Raw genomic sequence first — 23,449 nt, forward strand, 5'->3', positions numbered from 1 at the left:
GAGGAACGTAAGAAGTTACAGAGAGGATAATGGGGACATCTAGATGAATTCTGAAGAAGGTTCACCATCCCCAGGGTTTCTTGACACCCTTCTGGTGTGCACTTGCTTAAGTGAGCTGTGTTTATTTGATGTGTTGGAATGGATGGATAGCCACCGTGTATATACTTAGCATGATTCTGGGCACTGTGGGGTTAGAAAGGGCCAGCCAGACTTCACTTCTAGAGCCTCTGCCACGGCAAACTTGAGTGAAAGAGGAGCAAAGTTGGAGTCTTGAAATATTGGGAACCATAAAATAGTTGAAGTTTCCCAGTTTACAGAACTAGGCAGGCAGATAGCTGGGATCAGATACAAAGGGAAGAAACTGCCACAGAAAAACCTGCCACAGAGCTCAGCACACGAGAGAGAGGGAGTCAATTCTCAAACCTGGAGAAATCCCCTGAGGTAGTGGGGTGTAGCAGGAGGACCAGAGAAGCTGCTGAGGGCTTGAGCAGAGTCAGCCTCTGAGACAGTTCTTTCGTGTCTGTCTCAAAGGCTCCACTCTATAATTTTGATGGTTTTCCTGTCCATGAGGTCAGTCTCTCTAATGCTGGTTACCTAATGAAAATTCCATTCTGGTGCCTTCGGACCCCTATCCTGCCTGTTCCTGGATCCACATAACTGGTGGATTATGCCCTAGTCCATTACTTTGGGTCTAGCTGATAGTGGACATTCCTTGGATCGTGACTCCTTGTTAGTATTTACCAACAGCTACTTGGATTCTTTGTGCTCTGTCCTTTGCCCTTCCTTTCTCCTACCAGTGGATCTTCCTTCAGCAACTGTGACCTGAGTCATGTTGGAGGTGATAACAGCCTTTAATAGTGTACCTCAGCTTCACCCTGGAGGGAGATACCTGAAGACTCTGCCTCCACAGGCAGGTCAATGTCCTCAGTCCCCTGTCCCACTCCAATGTGACATCCTTGAACAGATCCTTGATCTGTTCCTCTTTCCACCTCCCTGATTCTTCAAGGGAAGTCTAAAATCAAGATTTAGTTCAAGAGAGTCTGCAATATTGCTAGATAAGCAAGAAGTATAATCAAAAAATAATAATAAAAAAAATTCCAAAGTAGGACACAGTCTAGTGCTAAGCTGTGTAATATGGCATGCGGTAGAAAATCTGAGAAGAGAAAGTAGCACAGGGCACTGGAATTTGGGAACAGCTTCATGGAGGAGGTAAAACATGGGTCGGGCTTTGAGGATGGAGAAGTCAGTCTTCCATTTCCCCACTGTGGCTATAAGTGCTGTGTGCTCCCTCAGGAGAAGGGGAATCCTTAGGTATGTGGACATCAAGGTCCCCAGTTTTTGTAGGATATGTGAGTGCCAGCAAAGGGGACCAGGAGGATAAGAAGGTCACACTCCCCTCTAGATGGTCATCAAGAGCTATTAGTAAGGAAAGCAGTTATTGACCAACAGATATTAAATCTTGGCTGCTTGTCCATATGGGTAATGATCATAATAGAATCTACTCTCCTGCCAAATGAATACAGATAAAATCTTGAAGAATAAAAAAAGACTTAGCTTTGCTGAGAGGGAACTCTCATTGAAGTGGCATCTATGAAGAGCAGATGCCCTATTCTTAAGTAAGGCTGCAGGGAAGCTAAGGGTATGAGTAGAACACAGGATAGGGAGGTGGGAAATTATGGCAGGAAGGGGACTGGAGTCAAGTCTGGTACTGAAGCAGTAATATAGGGCTTTTGAACCAGAGGTTTGTGTAACAGATACGTGTGGAACTTTGGTGAATTGCATATGTCAGTTCCATTTTTATCCCAAGATTCTAATACAGGAGGTCTGGGTGAAGGGGAACCTCCAGCTGGAACATAAAAGGATGTGGTTGTACTTACTCACATCCCCTGCCCACCTGAACCCTAGGAAGTGCTGACTGAATGAATGACAGAACCACATTGAGAATGAACAGGACTTGGAAACTTGTTGGGGCAGTGATTCCCAAATTGTGGTCTGTAAACTACCTGCCTTTCAATCACTTTGGGCCTAATTAATGGAATCTCTAAGAGATAGAAACCAGGAATCTCTAAGAGATGGAAACCAGGAATCTGCCCTTTCAACAAACACAACAGGACAGCAGATACTTAGATAGTTACATACTAAGGTTTGAGAATTACAAGAGAAACAATAAGTACAGAAGCCCACCAAACTCATACAAGCAGTAAGTGTTAGAGCTGGGATTCAAACCCAGGTCTGACTGACTTTCCAGGATGTAAAGGAAATACATCCTTTTGCTACTATGTCAAGCTGCCTCTAAGAGCAAGTAACAGGAGGAATTTTGGGCTGGTTGTGCTCAGGAAGGGGCGACTAGAGGAAGATCAAATCTGGAGGTAGACAAAGAGGACCTCACCACAAAAACTGCTGGACTGATGCAAGACCCAAACTTCAGAGGGATTGAATGGGGATGTTAATTAGTACCTTTGTTCTTAAGAATCAGCAGGGTTCCAGGAAGAAGGGCAGGAACCCAGGAGCTGGGTCAGAGGTACAAGGTAGGGACCTAGTTCCCAGAAATAAGAACTGTCTTAGGAATCAATGTGGAAGCTCAGAGTGGATTCAGAAGCCAGGGATTCCTTAAGTTCTCTCTGGCTAGGGTCAGGACTGATCCCCAAATCTGGTAAGTACTCCTAGTGAGGTAGACATTCAGTCCTGGATAGGAAGCTGTGCTATCCTATAGTTGTAAATACTGGTTGCCCATTATCAATTTGAAGGGTACTGAGAAGGCCTGTGATTATACTCATAGGCCAAAAGCTCCCACCCAGGGTTCTAGTCTTTCTATTGCCTTTAACACAGTGATCTTAGAGAGAGTCTCTTCTTCACATGCTGACCCTAGGGCTGAAACTCAACCTCTATCTCCTGGTCTTATTCCTGGGACAAATATTTATTTATTTCTCTTGGCTCTTCTGCATCTGATCTGCTTCTGATACTTGGAGAATTGTTAACCCTACAAGTCTCACTGAAATGTGGATCTGGACTCTGTTAACAAAGATCAGAAACTCAATTTTCCAGTCTTCTGAAGCCAGGGTAGGGAAAATGACGTGGACGTAACCAGTTAGATCATCAGAGAGAGCAATCTGAACTTTATTTGGGAGTGAGTGTCCAAGGGCAGCAGAGGTAGGCTCAGCGTCGCAGCTGGTGGAGTTCTCATGGTGGTCATCATGTTCTGTAGTCCAGCAGTGGCTGCTGAGGAGCCCCTGCTGTAGTTTCCATGGAGTGAATTTTGCTCTGTGTCTGGCTGCATAGCCCCTCTGCTTCCTAGCAGTTCTGTAAATGATCCTATGTCCTTCTAGTTAATTACTTTGCTGTTAAACAAGTCAGAATGTATTAAGTTTCCCTTAGGAAAACAGAAACCACTCTAAGTTTTTCAATGGAGAGAATTGAATATCAGGAATTGGATTGGTGGATGATGGGGAAGCTGAAAAGCCAAAGAATGGTGAAGAAACCCAAAGATGAACAGTAGCAGAGTGTTGTTAATTACATAGGACTGGAGTCACAGTGGGAAGAGGAGGCTGAGGCTAACCAATGTGAGCTTTAATCACACCTTGTCTAGTGGAGGTGGAGCTTACCTGATGCAATGCAGTCAGAGGCATGGCCTGAGGCAAAGCAAGGAAGAAATAACTACCCTGGCCTTCCTCCCTGTCTTTCCCCAGGCTGCCACCAGTGCACCACTGGCAGAACTACCCAGAGACCAGTGGGCAAGAGGGCCTTGTCATCCCTGCAAGACACAGCAGAGCAAGGGAAAGATGAGGAATCAATGGCAAATGACAAGCCCACAGTTTGTCTCTGCAGCTTTCAAATAAGAACATTGCTGATCAGATGCTAAAAGAGGACATTACCACATGAATATATTGGAGACAAAAAATTTCAGCCTGGTTATTTCTTAGGTCAAGTAATCTGTCTAGCAAGACAACTATGGGTACATAGCGCAATCATAGATTTTACTCAGTTCTGCTTAACACTCATGTCTGTTTTGGTTTGTTTATTTCACTGTGTTTCATACCCTTGGGCTGTCTGGCCTTTCTTTTAACCTAGAACTCTGAGGCGGAGAGGGGGATCAGTAATAACCACACCTCCCTCTGCAAACTTCCACATCCTTTCCAGACTTCTTTTATCACCTTGACCTGAGGTTTTTATTCTGCCCACTGGTTAGGGTGCCATAGTTCATTGTGAGAATGATCTAAGGGAGTCTTAAGTCAGCAGGTCATCAGGGAGGTGCTAGACACCTGGCAGAAGAGAGACCCAGAGTTAGGCCCCAAACACCTGCAGCCCTGTGGGGGAGATGGGAAAGCCTGCCTTCAGGTAAAAGAATCCATCCCTTATAGTTTATGACCCTGAGCATTCAGCCCCTATAGTTCCTTTTTCTTGCTTTGCTCTTGCTTTGAGTTAAAATTAGAAACTGAGCTTTTTTCATCTTGATACCTTCAGTACTTAACATAGACCACCTTAAGTGTGGTGACAAAACAAAACAAAACAAAACAAAAAACTATGAATGAGTAAATAAGAGAAACAATGAATGAATAACAGCTGCTATGACAATTAAGGTGTATGCTCCATTGTGTGGCCATGTGAGATAAATGTCTCCTAACTCACTGCTCTTTCTATGGTTGTCCCTGGAGATGGGCATGCGCACCTCACTGCCTTTCCTGCTGTGGGAGGTGAGAGGACTGGGGAGCCCAGAAGCCCAGAAGATGCTCCTGCCAGTGGAGGGCTCTTCCTCTTCACTGCTCTGAAGGGATGGCACAGCGGCTGAGCACTTTGCTGTGGTGATGTCTACCCACCTCTGTCCTTTCACCCACGTCTCCCCCGTCACACTACTGGCCAGGTCAGGCTGGCATGGGAAATTTCCCTTAGGAGACCTACAAGCTTATGGCTTTCTCTTTTTAAATGGTGGTTTCTATGACAGGGAAGGAGTGGGGACTATTATCCTAAAGGCAAACTCACTAAATTTTCAATATGGCAAAAGAAAATAAAGCAAGGGGAGACTTAGCTCATCTTAGCTTATAAATTCTGGCGTGTCCTATGTGACTTTCTGTTCTGACTGAATGCGTGATTGTTCCAGTGACAAAGAGGGTTCTAGAGCCCCATAACTTGGAAATGGCTTGGTCTATGTTGATGGATATCTTTCTACTTCCACCTATTTCTCCATGAAAGCCTCCCCCTTACACACACACATACACACACACACACACACACACACACAGAGCACACTGGTGTTCTGCCAGCCCCAAGGCCTCCTTCCTACTGTTAATTCATGATTCCTCTTTCCTGGTGTCTGTTTTGGGCGATGCTAAAGTGGCTAGTACCTCTTTGGAGATCTTTGGAAAACTCCAGTGAGTTGGAAAAGACCAGGACATGGGATCTGAAGAATAACGCCGGATGACATCTGGTTGGATGAAAAATGGGGACAGTCTGACCCCAAGCAGCTTGCCAGAAGCTAGGAACATGATGCTTCTCAAAGGGGAACTGTCATTGTCACATCTCCTGAGTGGCCCATTTTCTTCTCTATAGGAGGTAAATAAACATAACACCACCTGAAAATTGGCCTTTTGAAAAAAATACTTTTTTTTGAAAAACCATCACCGAGGTTCTAACATTGAAAACCGGAAGCCCCTGGACCCAGTCATGGGAGGAAGTAGGAATGTGAGGGCCAACAGACTAATCGGTCTCTCTTACTGGGGCCATCTATTAACCCCAAAGAGGATGTCTGCCTCAGTTTCTACAGTAACAGCTTTAGGGCTGCCCAGTGGGCATCTGGTGGGAGAGAAGGTGCAAATTTGGAGGAAATTCTTTAAACACCAAGCTGTTAGGCATCTCCCATACGGTGTGCGCAGGGGTCTGTGTATCTGTGCTTCACTAGCATCCTTCTCTTTCTCTTCCTTTCTCATCTCTTCACTCTGCTTTTCCACTTCTGTCTCCTTTGGTCTCTGTCTCACATTCTACTTTGTCTGTCTTCTGTCTCGTAGTCTCCCTTTTCCCCTAATGTTCTTTCTCAGGTTTTCAATCTTCCTCCTCAGCTCGGCTCTCATTTTCTTACTGTGCTGGGTTGGATAGTGTCCCCTCAAAATTCACGTCCTACCTGGAGTCTCAGAATATGGTTCTATTTGGAAATTGGGTCATTGTGGATAACCTATTTAATTAGTTATTTAATTATTCAATTGGTTATTTAATTAATGGCCATCTCAGTTATGATGCGGTCATTCTGGAACAGGGTGCACTGTAAATCCAATGTGATGGTATCCTCATAAGGAGAGGAGAAGAGATACAAAAACAGACACACCCTGGGAGATCACCACGTGACTATGGAAGCAGAGACTGAAGCAATGTGTCTACAAGCCAAGGAACACCATGGATTGCTGGCAATAACCCAAAACTACAAAGAGGCGAGGAAGGAATCTTCCCTAGCACCTTCAGAGAGAACATGACCCTGCTGACATCTTGATTTTGGATCTCTAGCTTCCAGAACAGTGAAAGATTATGTTCTCTTAAGCCACCAATTTGTGGTATCCTAGGAAACAAATGCATTTATCACTAACTTCATGCATACTTCCTCTCCCTATGCATAGCACCCTGACCCTCCCCCCCACACCCCACCCCACCACCGCCTTTTTTCGGATTCAAACCATTGATCTCACCCATTGCATTTTTGGCATCAGGTGCCAGCTGGCTCATTTTATTTGAGGGCAAAGTTTGTATCTGCTGGATTCACAGCTCAGTTGCCACATGGGCTACTTCTCTGCTCAGAAATGTCAGGAGTTTTTAAATAGTTCATAAAGGTGACCTCCTTTTGACCTGACCCTCCCAGGTAAGTATGCTGTCTTTGAGGACCACAGAAAGGTTCAAGAATCTGGGTTTTCAATCTCCGCATGACCCTGGGCAAGTCTCTTAACCTCCCTGAATTCTTTCAATGTCTTTATTAATAAAAAAAGGCAACTGCTTTAGTCTTGCCTGCCTCTGAAGAATGTTGTTAATCTGAAAAGACCTTTTAAAGTACAACAAAGAATGCTGTGCACATTTATAGCCCTTTATTATTCAGACTTAGGAGGCTGGGATGAAATAAATATTTATAGAATCCAGAAGGTGACATGGAATTTTATGGATATTATTACATTGGATCTTTAAAGCAACCTACCAAATAAGTGATTCCCATTTTAAGTGAAGAGAAAATTGACTTGAAGCAAAGAACCATCACTTTCATAAGAAACAGTGAAGATTCTAATTAAACCCAGATTTCCTGACATCCAATTTAGAGATTACTACATTACACTGTGACCCTCTTATTTGTTGATTCATTATTATTTTTTTATGGCACACTTCCTTTCCATCTTGAAATACTTCTCTGACCTTTCAGGAGAAGCCGCAGACTCAGAAGAGTCTGGTCCCATGTGTAAGGAGAGGTTTAATTTTCAAGTACAAATATTAACAACAGGCTCATAGAGGAAACATTTTGGAGGAGGAAACGTTTTGGAGGAACAATCGATGCTGGCAGACAGGAGCCTGTCAGGAGGTAAAGGATTCGTAAAAGTGAAGTTTAAGGCAAACCTTTGGAGGAGAGACGAGAAATGCTGTCTTCAGAAAGGAGGAAGGGTCAAATTCAAGATCCACAGTTGGTTAAACGGTGTGTGAATCTGGGCCTGAGCTCTGCAGTGCGGGGAGTTTGGAGATGTAGAATTCTGTCTGCATAGCATGCATTATGTCTTTATGTGATATGTATGTGTCAGAGAAGAGAATTTCTTTTCTGTTGCAGTCAGCTTCTAAAAATGCACATACTTGAGAAATCATCACTGTCTCTCCTTTCTCATTTCTCCACTTTCTGCACATCTTCCTACTTGCTGAGCCTTTCCTCTGATTCCGGAGCGACAGAAGCACCAGCCCCTTCTTTAGGAGCTGCTTATCTGGCATCTGCCTCTCTGCTGAGAGAGCAGATCCCTCTTCTTCCCTTCTTTAAGCCCCAATTGTATCTTCCATCCTACCACTCTGAGTGTGATTAGAGTGAAGAAAATCTCATAAAAAAGAAAATCAAACGTCAGGTAATTACAGCCCATAATTTGTTTATCTTTCAGAAGCCCATATTGGAGGAGCATTACTCACTCTGAGGATCCTGGCATAGGCAGATGCATCACTTATGTTGAAGTATATTATCTGCTGTGATATTTATGATGAAATGAGTTTGCCAGCCATCATCTATCAGGTCACAAACACTTACTCAGCCTTGGAAAATGGCTTTTAATACACTCTTGTTTCAAGATTGGGGTGGATGTACAATTTGTGACTTTCCTACTTCTGCTGCTCCCAGGAACAGGGTGTACAGGGCTGTGTACAGGGTGAACAGGGTGGGGAGCTGTGTTCCTTTGCCTTGTTCACAACCCCCACCCTTGGTCCAGTGAGACCATGGGTTCCTTAAGGACAGTCCATGTCTTACTCATTTTGTGTCCTCTTTATACAGGGTCTGGCACATGGTTGATGTCAACAAATGTATGTTGAAACACAATGAATTGAGTCACATGTGAGGAGATTCAGCTTCTGGGATCATGACTCCATAAATTCCTGGAGGAAAAGTAAAAGACATACTTACCATCACCTGGGATTGTGTATTAGCTCATTTATTCAATCATGCATTTGCACATTTGTACAACAAATGCTTATTAAAAACTATTGTGTAGAAGGCACAGTGCTAATTGCTAAGTGAACTAAAAAAATATATATATGGTTTCTGGTCAGGTGTGATGGCTTACACCTGTAATCCCAGCACTTTTGGGAGGCTGAGGTGGGAGGATCCTTGAGCTCATGGGTTTGACACCAACCTGGGCAACGTGACAAGACCTCGTCTCTACTAAATTTTTTTTTTTAAATGAAAAATTAGTCAGCTGTGGTGGTGCACCTATAGTCCCAGCTACTTGGGAGGCTGAATTGGGAGGATTGCTTGAACCCAGGAGATCAATACTGTAGTGAGCTGTGATCAAGCCACTGCACTCCATCCTGGGTAACAGAATAAGACCCTGTCTCAAACAAACAAAAAACAAAACAAAAAAGCGTAACTTGTATCTTAAAGGAGTTTATGATCTAGTATTAAGGGTAAGAGAGAAATGAATGGTACAGGGAAGAAAATGAGGCTATAAAAATGCTTTGAATGCTCTGAGGATGAACAGATTGCTAGCTGGAGACATAGGCTGGAGTGGATATTTGAATAGAATTAGAATGGATGGTATATTAATTGCTTTTTTTTTTCAAATAAATTAAAGTGAATCTAGCTTTTGTAACAAAAGGTGTTCACAGGCAGCAGACTCTACTATCTCACAGAACCCATGAAGAACTCAACAAGTAAGTCTCAGGTAGAGGTGAGAAGCAGAGATCCTCGGGGACCCTGTGGTGAAATCTGTGACCATTCCCCTGAGAGTTCCCTTGTCACTGCAATTCAGTGGCAAACATTCTTTGTTTCTCTCATGAAACCTTCAGTTTCCAGGCGATCTAATGTGATTAATCAAGTAGAGTGTCAGGACTCCAGTTTGTAAATTCATTAGCTATGGCCAGGGGAACTGTCCCCAGAAACATGGCTGCTAAGACCCCTCTTTGTATAGTGCAAGCAGTTCCCAAGAATAAGGGCTACACAGCCTTTCTGGCTGGGGGTACCTACATGTGGGTAAGATTTGGAGGTGTGTGGACATGATCACGAAGGACATTGCAGATGTGGGGAAGCACAGGGCTGAAAGCCTCCCACGAGGACTCTCTGCCTGGCTCCATCTGTTCTCCCCAGGCTCAGGCGTGGTCATTTGTTCCCGCTGGCTCCCTTCCAGGTGGGCTCAGGTATAAGTTTGTGTGTTTGCACCTGGGAGCGTGTATGTGAGTGCAAGTGTGAGCACTTGTGTTTGGTTACTTTCGAGGGTATGTGCAATTCTGAGCACGTGTATGAGTACCTCTGAGTATGTTTGTGTGCCAGTGTGAGTGTGTGTGTGATGTCTGGTGTAAGTGTAATCTGTGCAGTGTGAGTGTGATTATGTCCTCTGTGTGTGTGAGAGTGTGATTACGTCCTCTGTGTGTGTGAGTGTGATTATGTCCTCTGTGTGTGTATGAGTGTGATTATGTCCTCTGTGTGTGTGAGAGTGTGATTATGTCCTCTGTGTGTGTGAGAGTGTGATTATGTGTGTGCTGTTCTGGGTTCTACTTTGGACCGGGTAGCAGAGTGGGGAGAGGATGATAAACGGCACAACCTTTCTCACTGACAGAATGGGTTTCTTCTTAGCGTAGCTTTTATGAACTACTATGTGAAAAGAGTTTCTGGTCCTCCACCTGAGAAAATTACTAAAATTACTAAATGCTGTCTGGTGTTAATCTGCCTTCCATATGTACTGGCCCAGATAATGGAGTCCAGCAGGGAATAGAAATATCCATCCTGCAGCGCAACAGTTTCTTCATGTCCAAACCTAGTAATTTCTTTCCTGAAGGAGGAGTTCATTTCATCCTCTTGAACCTTCTCTGTTTGTTCCTTGCTGTGCTAATCCCCAGGATGAACACAGTCACCGCCCTCTCTCTTCCAAAACACCTCCTTTCCACACCGAATCATTCTGGTTCTGTCCATTTGTTGTGGGCTCCTTTCTCAGCTCCTAAATGCATGTGGGCTGCTCACTGATGGCTCTTTCTGTTCCTCCACTTCATCTTGCTCACTCGTCTATGTGCCCACCGAAATCCCATGGAATCAACAACAGCTTTAAAAAGTGGGTTTTGTTTCCTTCTCTCTGCAGGGGATCAAACATAGGCACCTGCCTGTCCAAGGGGGTCTAAGTCACAGTAGAGAAGTGATTTGCAAAGGCTGGTGGGATGGTGTGGCAGGACTGTGGAGTTGAATAAAAATCCTGATGTCCTTCCTGGCATGAAGAGTGGAGCTGCCAAGCTCCCCCCAGGAGAAGCGTGCTGCCTATGCATCTCACTGGACTTCTGTGTACAGAAGAAATACTGGTGGTTTGACCAAACGCTCGGGCTCCCCACAACTCCCATTGTTATATGGGAAAGAACAAGGTCTTGCCCACCTCTCTAAACCTTTATAAAGGAGCCAGCCGGTGCCTGCCACTTTGTTCTCCATTGGAGAAGGCTGGCTGCATGCATGTCATGCACCGTATCCCAGCAGCAGAGGCCCTGACTTTTTTTTTTTTTTTTTTATCAGCTGTAGTTCATTTGTAAATTATTAACCTTTCAAGAGCCAATATTTGCTCAGGGCCTTCTAGTCCATCTCAAGTGTCGATACTGTGCTTGGGAGATTGTGGGGGAGGATGGTGCAGGGAGCTCAGTCTGACACGCTATTGTTGGGGAGGAAAACGCTCTTTGTCTAGCAAGAGAGGAGGATCTGACTCAGCAGCGGTAGAACCTCAGGCCAGCCCTTTTCCCACCTGGGGCTGAGGAGACCCAGTCATGGGAGAGTCCACATAGGAGCAGGGGTCCTCAGTGTTCCCTAACCACACTGAAAGTCTACTCTGCCCCAAACCACTCCACTATGCTAGGCTGAGGCTTTTCAGGCCAATATACTTCTAAGGATAAAATGAAAGGAGTTCTGGACAATGCACTGAGAACACTCCCGAGACATTAGAGCCTTGCTTTGGATTTGAAGAGGGAAACTTAACTTGTCACCCTGGGTGAAGTCAATTCCTGTGTGAGTCACCCCAATGAGACTGTGGGTACCTTAGGAGAAGAGACAGTGACTTAATCATCTCAGAATCCTCAGACTAGCATAAGGCCTGAGATTGATCAGGCATTCAGTAAATTCTTGCTGAATGAGCAATTAACTCGAGGTCTTCAGGGTTCCCCGGACCAAAGAGTTGACCTTTATAAAAGCAAATTCATAATTCAATCTGTACAAGTAGTACAATTCAGTATGGTAAGTATGTTACAAGTCAGTTGTTGAATATTACACATTGCCACAATGATCTGTCAGTAATAAAGACACAGTCCACAAAATATTCTCTCTCTTATAGGTCACTACAGTTGACTCCAATGATCTCATTAAACAGCTTGAGGCTGAAAATAATCTAGTGTTTCTCTTACCCAATACACTATTTGCTGATTGAACAACATAGTTTCCAAAAGTGGAAAGGGCATTATGAGGAAAGGTATTAAAATTAAAATAAAGCTATCATCTTCACTTTTAATAAAACTTTGTACAATACTGAAGATACTTTATAGCAAGGTCAAAAAATTAGAGTCCTTGGTGTTGTGCAGAGAAATTCTAGTCCCAGCATTATTCCATAAAATGTACTTGGGCAAATTAATGACTCTGAGACTCAGTTTTCTCGTCTTTAAAATGGGGATACTCTCTCTACCTCTTAAAGTTATTGTGAGGACTGAATGAGTTAGTACTTGGAGAGGACTCAGAGCAGTGCATAGTTAAGGACTCAGTAAGAGCTAACTTTCATCACTATCATCACTACCATCACAAAGAATAAGTGAGAAAACGTACCTTGAGGACCTTGCATAGTACCTGGCATAAAATAGGCTCTTAATAGATGAAAGCCAATTAGTACTAGTAATTAGAGTTTAAAATGATAAGATTTTAAGGCATGTAGAAAACAAGAATATCTTGTGTTTCTGGCAACCAAAGTCATTCTATTCCAGGCCATGGGGATCTCCTATTTCTCCAGAAATATGGAGGCTACAAGAGAGAACTAATATTTATTGAGTACTTACATTGTACTAGTTACTGTGTTAGGGGCTTTAAAAACATTTTTTTTCCATTTAAGCAGATAATCCTAATATTTTCGATAATTTACCGAAACCCACAGAGATTATGTGTCTCTCCAATAGTCATATTAGCTAATGATGGTAGGACTAAGATTTCAGCCTAGATTTGTTTGGACTCTATAGCCTGTATGCTTTCCACTTTTCAGAATCTATCTTCAAAACAAAGCAAAACTTTCTGGAACTCTCTGGAGCCCTTGGCTGTTCTCTGGACCTTCCTTTGCTGTGTCTGGGGGCATGCACATCTTGGCTCAGGCTGAGCTTTTCTATTTGCCATAAGAGTCATCTCAGAGGGCACTGCCTGGAGTGCAGCTCAACAAACATATGTGTGACAGCTGAGTGCCAAGCACTACATTAAGAACTGGACTTACAAGATGGATAGGACCTAGTGGCAGCTGTCCTTGAGGAAGCCAGAGCCTGGAGAGACAGATCTCATATAATTACTTAATGACAGTGTAATGGTGGGAGGTAAAGGGCAGGAATGTGCACAGGGAGCCACAGGAGAACAGAGGAGGACACTAGGGGAGTCTGGACTTTGAAGGAAGATTTCTTGGAAAAGAAGATGCCAGAACTGAATGTTGAAAGTTTAGTAAGAGCCCGCAGAAGAAAAGTGAGAGGAGGGTTTAGTAGAGGGGAGCACAGGAGCAAAGGCACAGAGATGAGAGATAGCATGTAGTGTCATGGAACTGCAGGCCATTCAGATTTATCATAGTGGAAAGCACAATGCAGAAGTGAGTAGACAGAGATTAAGCAGAAGGGGCAGGCAAGGCCAGAGCTCAGAAGTCCTTATATGCATGTCTGGGAGTTTGAACCTTATCCTGAACATGCTGGCAGAAGAGTGATAGGTAGGAAGCTTGGAGTTGAGGTGAGCAAGGCTGGAGGTAAGGGGTTATGGGTGGCTATTGTCCAGGGGAAAAGATGATGAAGGCAGTGATAATGGAAATGGGACAGAATGCAGAGATGCAGGAAATGTTAGGAGGCCAAGCCTTCAGGATTTGCTGGTTAATTGGGTGTGGGAGAGAGGGAAAGAGAGGATCAAGAATGATTTCCAAGAATTTTGCCTTAGACAACTAGGATTGATGGTGCAATTAACAGAATGTTAGGAGGAGAAGAAAGCTTATGAGAAATATTAAGCATCAATTGTTGTACTTATTGAATCTGGGGTGCTTGTGGGACACCCGAGTGAGATTGGAAGTGCAGCAGGCAATGTACCCTGAGGCTAAAACTAACAGCCACATCCAAGCTCAGAAATTAGCAATGACTATGAATGTCTCTTCTTAACACTACCTGCCTCACTTTCTTACTCTCTATTTGCAGGTTATAGCAGAGTACCAATATTCTGCAGAAAACCAAAACCTCACTTGAATTTCTACTCCTATCATGATGTTCTACCCCCGGGACCCTTGTTTATGCTGGTCTCTCCTTTTGAAAGAACGTGACACTTTCTTCACCCAACAAATTCTTGCTCAGACTTCAAGATTCAGTGCAGAGTCTGGGGATAAATATTCTACAAAAAGCCCCCAGGATTGTCATGGTCCTCAAGACAGGTACACACAAGCTAGTTTTCTTTTAGAGACGGAATCTCACTCTGTCACCCAGGCTGGAGTGCAGTGGCGTGATCTCGGCTCACTGCAAGCTCCATCTCCTGGGTTCCCGCCGTTCTCCTGCCTCAGCCTCCTAAGTAGCTGGGACTACAGGCGCCTGCCACCACGCCTGGCTAATTTTTTGTGTTTTTAGTAGAGACGGGGTTTCACCGTGTTAGCCAAGATGGTCTCGATCTCCTGACCTCGTGATCCGCCTGCCCTGGCCTCCCAAAGTGCTGGTATTACAAGCGTGAGCCACCGCACCCGGCCTAGTTTTCTTATTGATACATAATAGATGTACATATTTCGGGGGTACATGTGATAATTTGATACATTCATATAATCAATTCAGAGCAATTGGGATATCCATCACCTTAATATTTATCTTTCCTTTTTGCTAGGAACATTCAAATTTTGAAATATTCTAGTTTTTTTTTTTTTTTTTGAGACAGGGTCTCTGTCACCCAGGCTGGACTCTTCCTGCCTCAGCACTCCAGGTAGCTGCGACTACAGGCATGCACCACCATGTGGGCTAATTTTTGTATTTGTTAAAGAGACGAGTTTTTGCCATGTTGCCCAGGCTGATCTCAAACTCCTGGGCTCAGGCAATCTGCCTGCCTTGGTTTTCAAAAATGTTGGAATTACAGACATCAGCCATGGCACCCGGCACACATTCTACCTATTCTGAAATGTACAATAGATTAATATTAATGATAGTCACCCTGCTGATCCATTGAACACCATATCTTATTTCTTCTATACAATTATATATTTGTATTCTTTAATCAACCTCTCTTCATTCTCCCTTCCCTCCACTCTCCCAGACTCCAGCAACTACCAATCTGCTCTTTATCTTTATGGGATCTACTTTTTAAACTCCCGCATATGAGTGAGAAGATGCAATATTTGTCTCTGTGCTTGGCTTATTTCACTTAACCTAATGACCTCCAGTTCCATGCACGTTGCTACAAATGACAGGATTTCATTATTTTTTATGGCTGAATAATAATCTATTGTGTACATATACATTTTCTTTCTCTATTCATCTGTTGGGCACTTAGGTTGATTCCATATTTAGGCTATTGTGAATAGTGCTGCAATACACGTAAGTGTGCAGATATCTCTTTGATATATTGATTGCCTTTATTTTGAATATATACCCAGTGGTGGAATTGCTGAATCATATGGTAGTTCTAATTTTAGTATTTTGAGGAACCTCCACACTTTTTCCATAATGGCTGTACTGATTTATGTACCAACAGTGACAAGCTTGTTTTAAAAAATAACCCAGAGTTACATTAGCGATGCTTTGTGCATCATTTCTTCTTCTTTCAATTCTTCTTCTGGGACCTGAAGTTTCTCACACTGCAAGCCCAAGAGTAGTGGCTGCAAATTAAGAAACTTCTCTTCTAATGGGGTTGTGCATGGACTACCCCCAGGCTACCCCTGCACTGGGGTTTCTCAGGCACTCCACTGAAATTTGCATTGGCTTATTGAAAGTCAATCACAAGTCAAAACAACAGACTCACATAGGAGAACACTGTTGTTTGGGCCCAGCAGCTCTGAGATCAATACCTTTAATGGTAGAACCTAAAAATAAAATAAATAGGAAGGAAGGAGAAAGAAGAAAGAAAGAAAGAAAGAAAGAAAGAAAGAAAGAAAGAAAGAAAGAAAGAAAGAAAAGAAAGAAAGAAAGAAAGAAAGAAGAAACAGAAAGAAAGAAGAAAGAAATAGAAAGAAAGAAAGAAAGAAAGAAAGAAAGAAAGAAAAAGAGAAAGAAGGAAAGAAAAAGAGAAAAAGAAAGAGAAAGAATGAATGAGTGAATCGAGGAGGAGGGAGAAAAAAGGCAAGAAAGAAAAACAAGGGAAGATTTGTTGACTTTCTAGTACATACCAGACTGCATAAAAAGCTGTTGCTCTGTAGATGCATTCAACTTCCACTGACAAAGCACCTGCTCTGTTCCAGACACACTAGACACTGGAGATACAGAGATGAATATGCACTATGCTTACCATCTAGGGGGGCAGACAAATACCTAACGAATGCACAACAGAATGAGTACTATGGACAAAAAGGAGAGAATAATTTTCTCTGGTTAAGGAGAAAAGTGGGTTAGGGATGATATCATAGAGGCCTAGTAGGAGTTTCTAAGCAGAGATGGGATGGAAGAATATCTTAAATAGACATTAGCAGGAACAAAGGCATGGAGCATGCATGCCAGTACATTTGGGGATTATTGAGTACTTTGGCACAAAGTGGCTCCTGTTTTCCAGCGCTCAATAGACTAGTTCCCAGAATATTTACTTTCTTCATTTGCTTTTAATAATTAAGCACCAAGAAAGTGGCTTTGATTGTCAGCTTCACTCTCGGGGTTAATTAGATATTTCCAAATAACTTGCCAAATACTTGCTTTGATCCCAAGTTTGGTTCCTCCTTTCTTTCCCTTTCCCCAAACACTGATTTCTCTGGAGAGCTGTTGTTGGAGAATTGACTAGAGCTAATTATTCCAGATAATTAAGATCGCTAAGCAAAGCAATTTAATTTTTTCTATTTCTTTCTTTCTTGTTTTTTTTTTTTTTTGAGAAATGTTAATGTCTGCATAACATGCCATCAATAAAACTCCTTTTAAAAGGTTAAGTTGGCTGAGTGCAATATAGAATTGAGAATGACTAGGATCAAATGAAATCCAGTAAAGATATTTAGCAGAGTAATGAAGTTTATTCTGGAACAAATGGCTTTTCCTTATCAGAATTTGCTTTTACTTGATGCTGTGCTGAAATAGGGAAGAACGAAGTCAGGCCAAGCCAACTGCATTAAAAGAAGTTTGTTTTCAGTGACTTTCCATTTACATTGTGTGCCTGCCTTTCACTGTCCTCTGCCCCTTCTCCTCTCCCTCCCAAGCACAAGGGTCTTATAATATGCTTTGACTTCCCCCTTCCCTTTATCTCCTCTAAATGTGGGCTGCTCCAAATGTGCAATTCTCTCAACTTTCCTATGAGTAACAAATAGGTGACACAGACCAGAACCCATATAACAACTTTTGGGAGAAAGGTTGGAGTATACACTATTGAAAAAATCAACTTGAATTAGTTGCCAACATTTAAACATTTGGAGACTCCAAATATGTGTCCAGATTTCCAACTTCTAAAAGCCTGGCATTCCTACCTAATAGTAATTGACTGAAATAGACCAGGAGCTGTCTCCTTTAGGTCAGGTCTGTGGACTCCAGCGTCCCAATACCCTACCCAGCCTTCTTCACTCATTAGCTTACCTGCTCAGCCCCACAGAAAAGTAGCCCCTGATGGGAGCTAGTCTTTCCACTTTCTCCCTCTCCTATTATACCCCAACTAGCATTTTCTCCTTTCTTGTACAGATTTAAATTTTGTGATGAGAAAATAATCTGATTTAAAAAATTCATTTACTGAGAGTAAGTGACTGATAGTCTGTTTAATCCCACCAAGATTGTTGCATTTTCAAATCATCACACTTGAATCTCAAACTGTTAACAATTTGGCCCATGTGCCAAAAAAAAAAAAAAAAAAAAAAAGAGGTGAGGAATATAGGTAGTATAGGAGGAGTATTGTTGGTTAGCCAGATTTCCCCGGCTTATCTCCAAGTACTTTCATGGTTATAGTGTCCTTTCATGGAGAGAACATGGGCTTTGTACTCAAACAGATCAGCATTCACACCTGTGCCATCACTTATATCTCTGATGACCTTCGCAGGGTTTCTGAGCCTGTTTCCACATCTGGAAGATACACCTGAAGGGGCTCTGCTGAGCTGGAATATGTAAAGTGTTTGAAACAGTAGTTGCCCAAGAAGTGTTGCTCTCTTCACTGCCACTTTATTTCCACATGGGTTCTGGGGATGGATATTCTCAGTGGTGTCTGAATGACTACGAGGTCACGCCTCACTTTTTAGTTAAAAGTATTTATATTCAAAGTAAGTGTCAGATAATATAGTCACTATTAAAAGAGCACATGCTTAAATTAGTTGATTTGGTGATGTACACAAGAGCCATAGTCCTAGCGAGGAGCTGGAGAAAACATAATTCACTCACTCATTCATTGTTTTATCAGTATACTCATTTATTCAACAAACTTTTATTGGGTGCTGTGTTCACCAGCTTTCACTAGGTTATGCTGTGGTAAGTACAACCCCAAAATCCAGTGGCTTATAATCAAATTCTTATTTCTTGTTCATATTGTGTGCTCGTTGCCAGTCAGCTGTCATTCTACTCCTGTTCCAAGCTGTTTCCTGGCACCTGGGATCTAGGATGGAGGAGCAACCTTATCTGAGATATGCCATTCTCATGGAAGAGGAGTGAAAGGAGCTAGTGAAAACATGGAATGTCTCTTGAAGCGTCTTTCTGGAACTGGGCTAGGTACCCTTCCTTTAGGAAGGCACTGCAAGTCACAAGCAATGGGTAGGAATAGTTAATACTCTTACAGGGGAGAGGGAAGACAGGTGTTTGGGAACATTATTATGTTAGTTTGTTTTATGTTGCCACAATAGAATACCTGAGACTGGATACTTTATAAAGAAAATAAGTTTATTTAGCTCACAGTTCTGCATGCTGGGAAGTTCAAGGGCATGGCACTGGCTTCTGATAAGGGCTTTCCTGTTGTGTCATAACATGGTGGAAGGTCAAATGGGAAGTGGGCATGTATGAACGAGCTGAATTTGAAAGGCATCCTTGCTTTATAACAATCCATTCTTGCGGGAACTAATCCATTCCCCCAAGAGCTCATCCAGTCTTATGAGAGTGAGAATTCACTCACTGTTTTAAGAATGGCATCAAGACCCACAAAGGTGCAGCCCCTATGACTTAAACACCTCCCATTAGACCCCATCTCCCAATATAGCCACATTAGCAATGAAACTTCAATATGATTTTTGGTGGGGACAAACCACATCCAAACCATAGCATTCCACCCCATAGCATTCCATCCCATAGCATTCCATCCCCAGCCAACTCCCACCCCCTGACCAACACTCACCTACTTCTTACAGGTAAAATACAATCATTCCCTCTTAGTGATCCCAAAAGTCTTAATTTTTCTAGCACCATTGTAAAAGTCCGAAGATCAAAGTCTTATCTGACACTCAGGGCAAGTTCCTTTTAGCTCTGAGCTCATAAAATGAAAAACAAGATATTTACTTCCAAGACACAATGGTGGAATAGGCATGGGGTAGACGTTCCCATTACAAAATGGAGAAATACACCAAAAGAAGAAAGATGTAACAGACTCCAGGCGAATCCAAAACCCATCAGGGCAAATATTAATTCTTAAGCCTCTGGAATGATCTCCTTTGACTCCATGTCCCACATTCTGGGAACACTGGTGTAAGTGGTGAGCTCCTAAGGCCTTGCACAGCCCTGTCCCCATGGCGTTGCTGGGCACATCCCACTTGATTGCTCTTCTGAGTTGGAGTCAAATACCTGTGGCTTTTTTGAGCTGACATTGCATGTTGCCAGTGACTCTACGATTCTGGGGTCCCAGTGGCAGCCCCGCCCCTGTATCTCCACTAGGCATTGCCCTGGTGGGGACTCTCTGTGGCAGCTCCAACCCTACTTTTCCTCTTGTGATTGCCCTAGTAGAGGCTCTTTGCAGTGCTTCTCCCCTGTGACAAGTCTGTGCTTGAGACCACAGGCTTTTCCATAAATCCTTTGGAATCTTGGAGTAGGAAGACATACCTCATAGGTCTTGCATTCTGCAGGCCTAAAGAGTGAACAACACATGTGGCCAACGCTTACTGCTTACACCCTCTGGAGTTGGTACACGAATCTCTTTTTCTCACCTGGGGTCACTTGAGCCATTGCAGTAGTATCCTGAGGGGAGCTAGCATCCGGAGGCTGCACAGGGCAGCAGTGCCCCAGACCTGTCCCCTGAAACCATTCTGTCTTCCTAGGCTTCTGGGCCTGTAATGGGAAGGGTGCCCTCAAAACCCTTAAACATGCCTTCGAACCCTTTTCCCCATTGTTTTGAGTATAAGCACCTGATTCCCTTTTAGCCATGCTAATCTCTTTAGTAAGTGTTGCTTCACCAAACTCATAATGCCTCTCTTGAAAAATGTTCTTTTTTTCTCTAGCACGTGGCCAGGCTGTGAATTTTCCAAATCTTTCTCCTTCATTTCCCTTTTTTCCTAGCAGTTCACTGCAAGCAGTTAGAAGTAAACATGCAGCAGCCTGAGTGCTTTGCTGCTTAGAAATTCCTTCCACAGATATGCTATATTATTGCTATTAAGTTTGACCTTCCACAAAACCCTAGGGCACGGACAAAATATAGCCACGTTCTTTGCAACCATATAACAAGGCTGACCGTTGCTCCAGTTTCCAGATCAATATCCTCATTTCCATCTGAGACCCCATCAGAATGGCCTTTATGGTCTATTTTCTGTCAGCATTTTGGTCATGACTGCTTAACCGATCTCTAACAAGTTCCGATCTTTCCCTCATCTTTTTGTCTTCTTCTGAGCCCTCACCAGAATCACACTTAATGTTTAATTCATAGCAATACAGGCTTTTGCTGGTCTGCTCCTCCAAACTTTTTCAGCTCTTGCCTCTTAACCATTTCCAAGCTGCTTCTACACTTTCAGGTTTCTTTATAGCAATATCCCACTCCTGGCACCAATTTTCTATCTTAGTCTGTTTTGTGTTGCTGTAACAGAATACTTGAGACTGGGTAATTTATAAACAAAAGAGGTTTATTTAGCTCATGGTTCTGCAGGCTGAGAAGTTCAGGGGCATGGCACTAGCTTCTGGTAAGGACTTTTGTGCTTTGTCATAACATGATAGAAGGTCAAAGGGGAAGTAAACACAGGTGAAGGGGCCAAACACGAAGTGTGTTCTCACTTTATAGCAAGCACTGTTGTGAGAACTAATCCACTTCTGCTAGAACTAATCCTGTGTCATGAGAAGAACTCACTACAGCAAGAACAGCACCAAGGAACCGATGAGGGTGAAATTCCCATGACTCAAACACCTCCCATCAGGCCTCACCTCCCAACACTGCCTCACCGGCAGTCAAACTTCATGAGTTTTGGTGAGGACAAACCATATACAAACCATAGCAACTATCTAAGTGATGGGCATAAAGGGAAGGATAAGATGTGGACCTTTCCCTCAAATAACTCATAGCTTAAAGAAGAAGATGGATATGCTAATGATTATGGTGAAATAATTAATGGCCATAATAGCTCACAATGGGCATTGGGCTAAGTAATTTACATGTATTAAGCAGTTTAATCTTCACACAACTCTGTGAAGTAGGAACTATTATTATCTCCATCCCATTTTATAAATTCCTCAGGAACAGAGACACCCAGCAGTCAAGAAAGATCACAGCCAAGATCAGACAAGTAATAAGTAGCAGAGACTAGACTTGAATCTGGGTTATCTAGCTCAGGAATCTACACCAGCAAATACTATTTGCTAGTATAGCTTGGCCATAGCAAATAGTAGAGTGTCACAGAGTGTTCCAGATGCACAGGCTAGAGGTGGGGAAGTGGTAGTGGTGACAGGAGATGATCCTTAAGGGTAGAGGAGAATTTAGCCAGGTGACGGAAAAGTCACTCCTGCTGGAGAGGCATGAAAGAGCAGAGGCTGAGGTGTGAGCAGTGTCTGGAGTGACACCAGGAGCAATTTGGTGCTGGAAAAGCCTGAGGTACGAGGCTGTAGAGTGGTAGAGAGGCCAGCTCATGGGGGATTCACCTTAGGGAGCTACTTAGGGTGAATTTAGGAGTATGGGAGTGAACGCAGAGAGAATAGTGTGAGGCCATTGCAATATGCTCCTCTATCCCTTTCACCAAAGAGAATATTTTATTAGGAAACCCATTTTTCTATTTGTGTAATCATTTTTTTTCCTGCATACATGCGCCTGTCTCTCTGGACAGGGGTGCTGGCTGTGGGGTTTGGGCTGGTGCACCCTGAGTTGATAAAAGAGATGACCAGTCTGGACAGGCTGCAGTATTTTCTACTGGATTGCACAGATCTGCAGAAACACTGAGCATTTTTGTTTTCCCTAAGAAACAGAATGTTGGCAGCTTTATTTTTCTCAAGGGTACAGCACTGAATGTTATTTATTGTTCTGACTCTGAATTTCGTGCTGTCTTTTTTTCTGTTTCCTGCTGACAGGTGATTTGCTCTTGAACAATTAACAGAGTGAAGGCTGTGTTCCATCTCCTCACAGGCTCCCGCCGGGCACCCTTGGGAGCACAGGAGGAGAAAGGCTTTCTTCTTGATCCTATTACTGCTGCCCAGCATCAAGAAGGATTAATTAACCCACCAGGTTTTGCTTCATTACGAGGAAAAAAGAAAAGCCAGTGACAGTGGAATTCAAACTTTGAACAGGCAAAGGAATCAGTGCTCAAGCACCTTGTGAACATTTTGAAGACTTAGCTGGGTGGTGTGGCGCAATGGAAAGTGAGGTGACTTGGTGCAAGTTACACACTCCTACAGCTCTTGTTTCTTCATCCTCAGAGTTCACACTTCAATTCTACAAATTGATGACCTACTGTGAGCTAAGCCCCGCCCACTCTGCGCTAAGCTCCGCCTACCTTGATTCCCTACTCTGAGCTAAGGAACAGTCTTTCATCCCCACGGAAGCTTTCTGTCTAGAAGGAACTAAAGAGCATAATCATACTGATCTTCCAGTGCTGTTGTTAGAATTAATTAAATGTGGTATAGCATGTGAAAGTACTCTGTAACTAAACATTGTATAAATGTTAATTAGTCTCATTTTAATATTTGATATTCAGGCATTCAAACAATTATTGAGCACTTATTAGGGCAAATAACTGTACTTGCAGCTAGCAGTTATGTGAAAGAATTCGAAGACATTGGTTTCGCTTTTAGGAAGGTCCCACGTGGTAGAGCAATTAAGACACACACATGAAATAATTAAGCAACAAAGTTGGGCCTAAAGAAATTTCATCTCACATGCTAACCATGGCTGGTTGGCTATGGTTATCTAGAGTATTATGCTGAAAAGGATTCTGAAACTCTTTCTGGGCTTAGTTGAAAAGGATGTTCTGGTGTATTAGCAATGAACGCCATGGGCATAAGCTGGGCATGTAGTGGCACACGGACTAGGCATTTATAGTGCCTA

This window comes from Papio anubis, chromosome 1 (assembly GCF_008728515.1).
Source record: "Papio anubis isolate 15944 chromosome 1, Panubis1.0, whole genome shotgun sequence".
Lineage (NCBI taxonomy): Eukaryota > Metazoa > Chordata > Mammalia > Primates > Cercopithecidae > Papio > Papio anubis.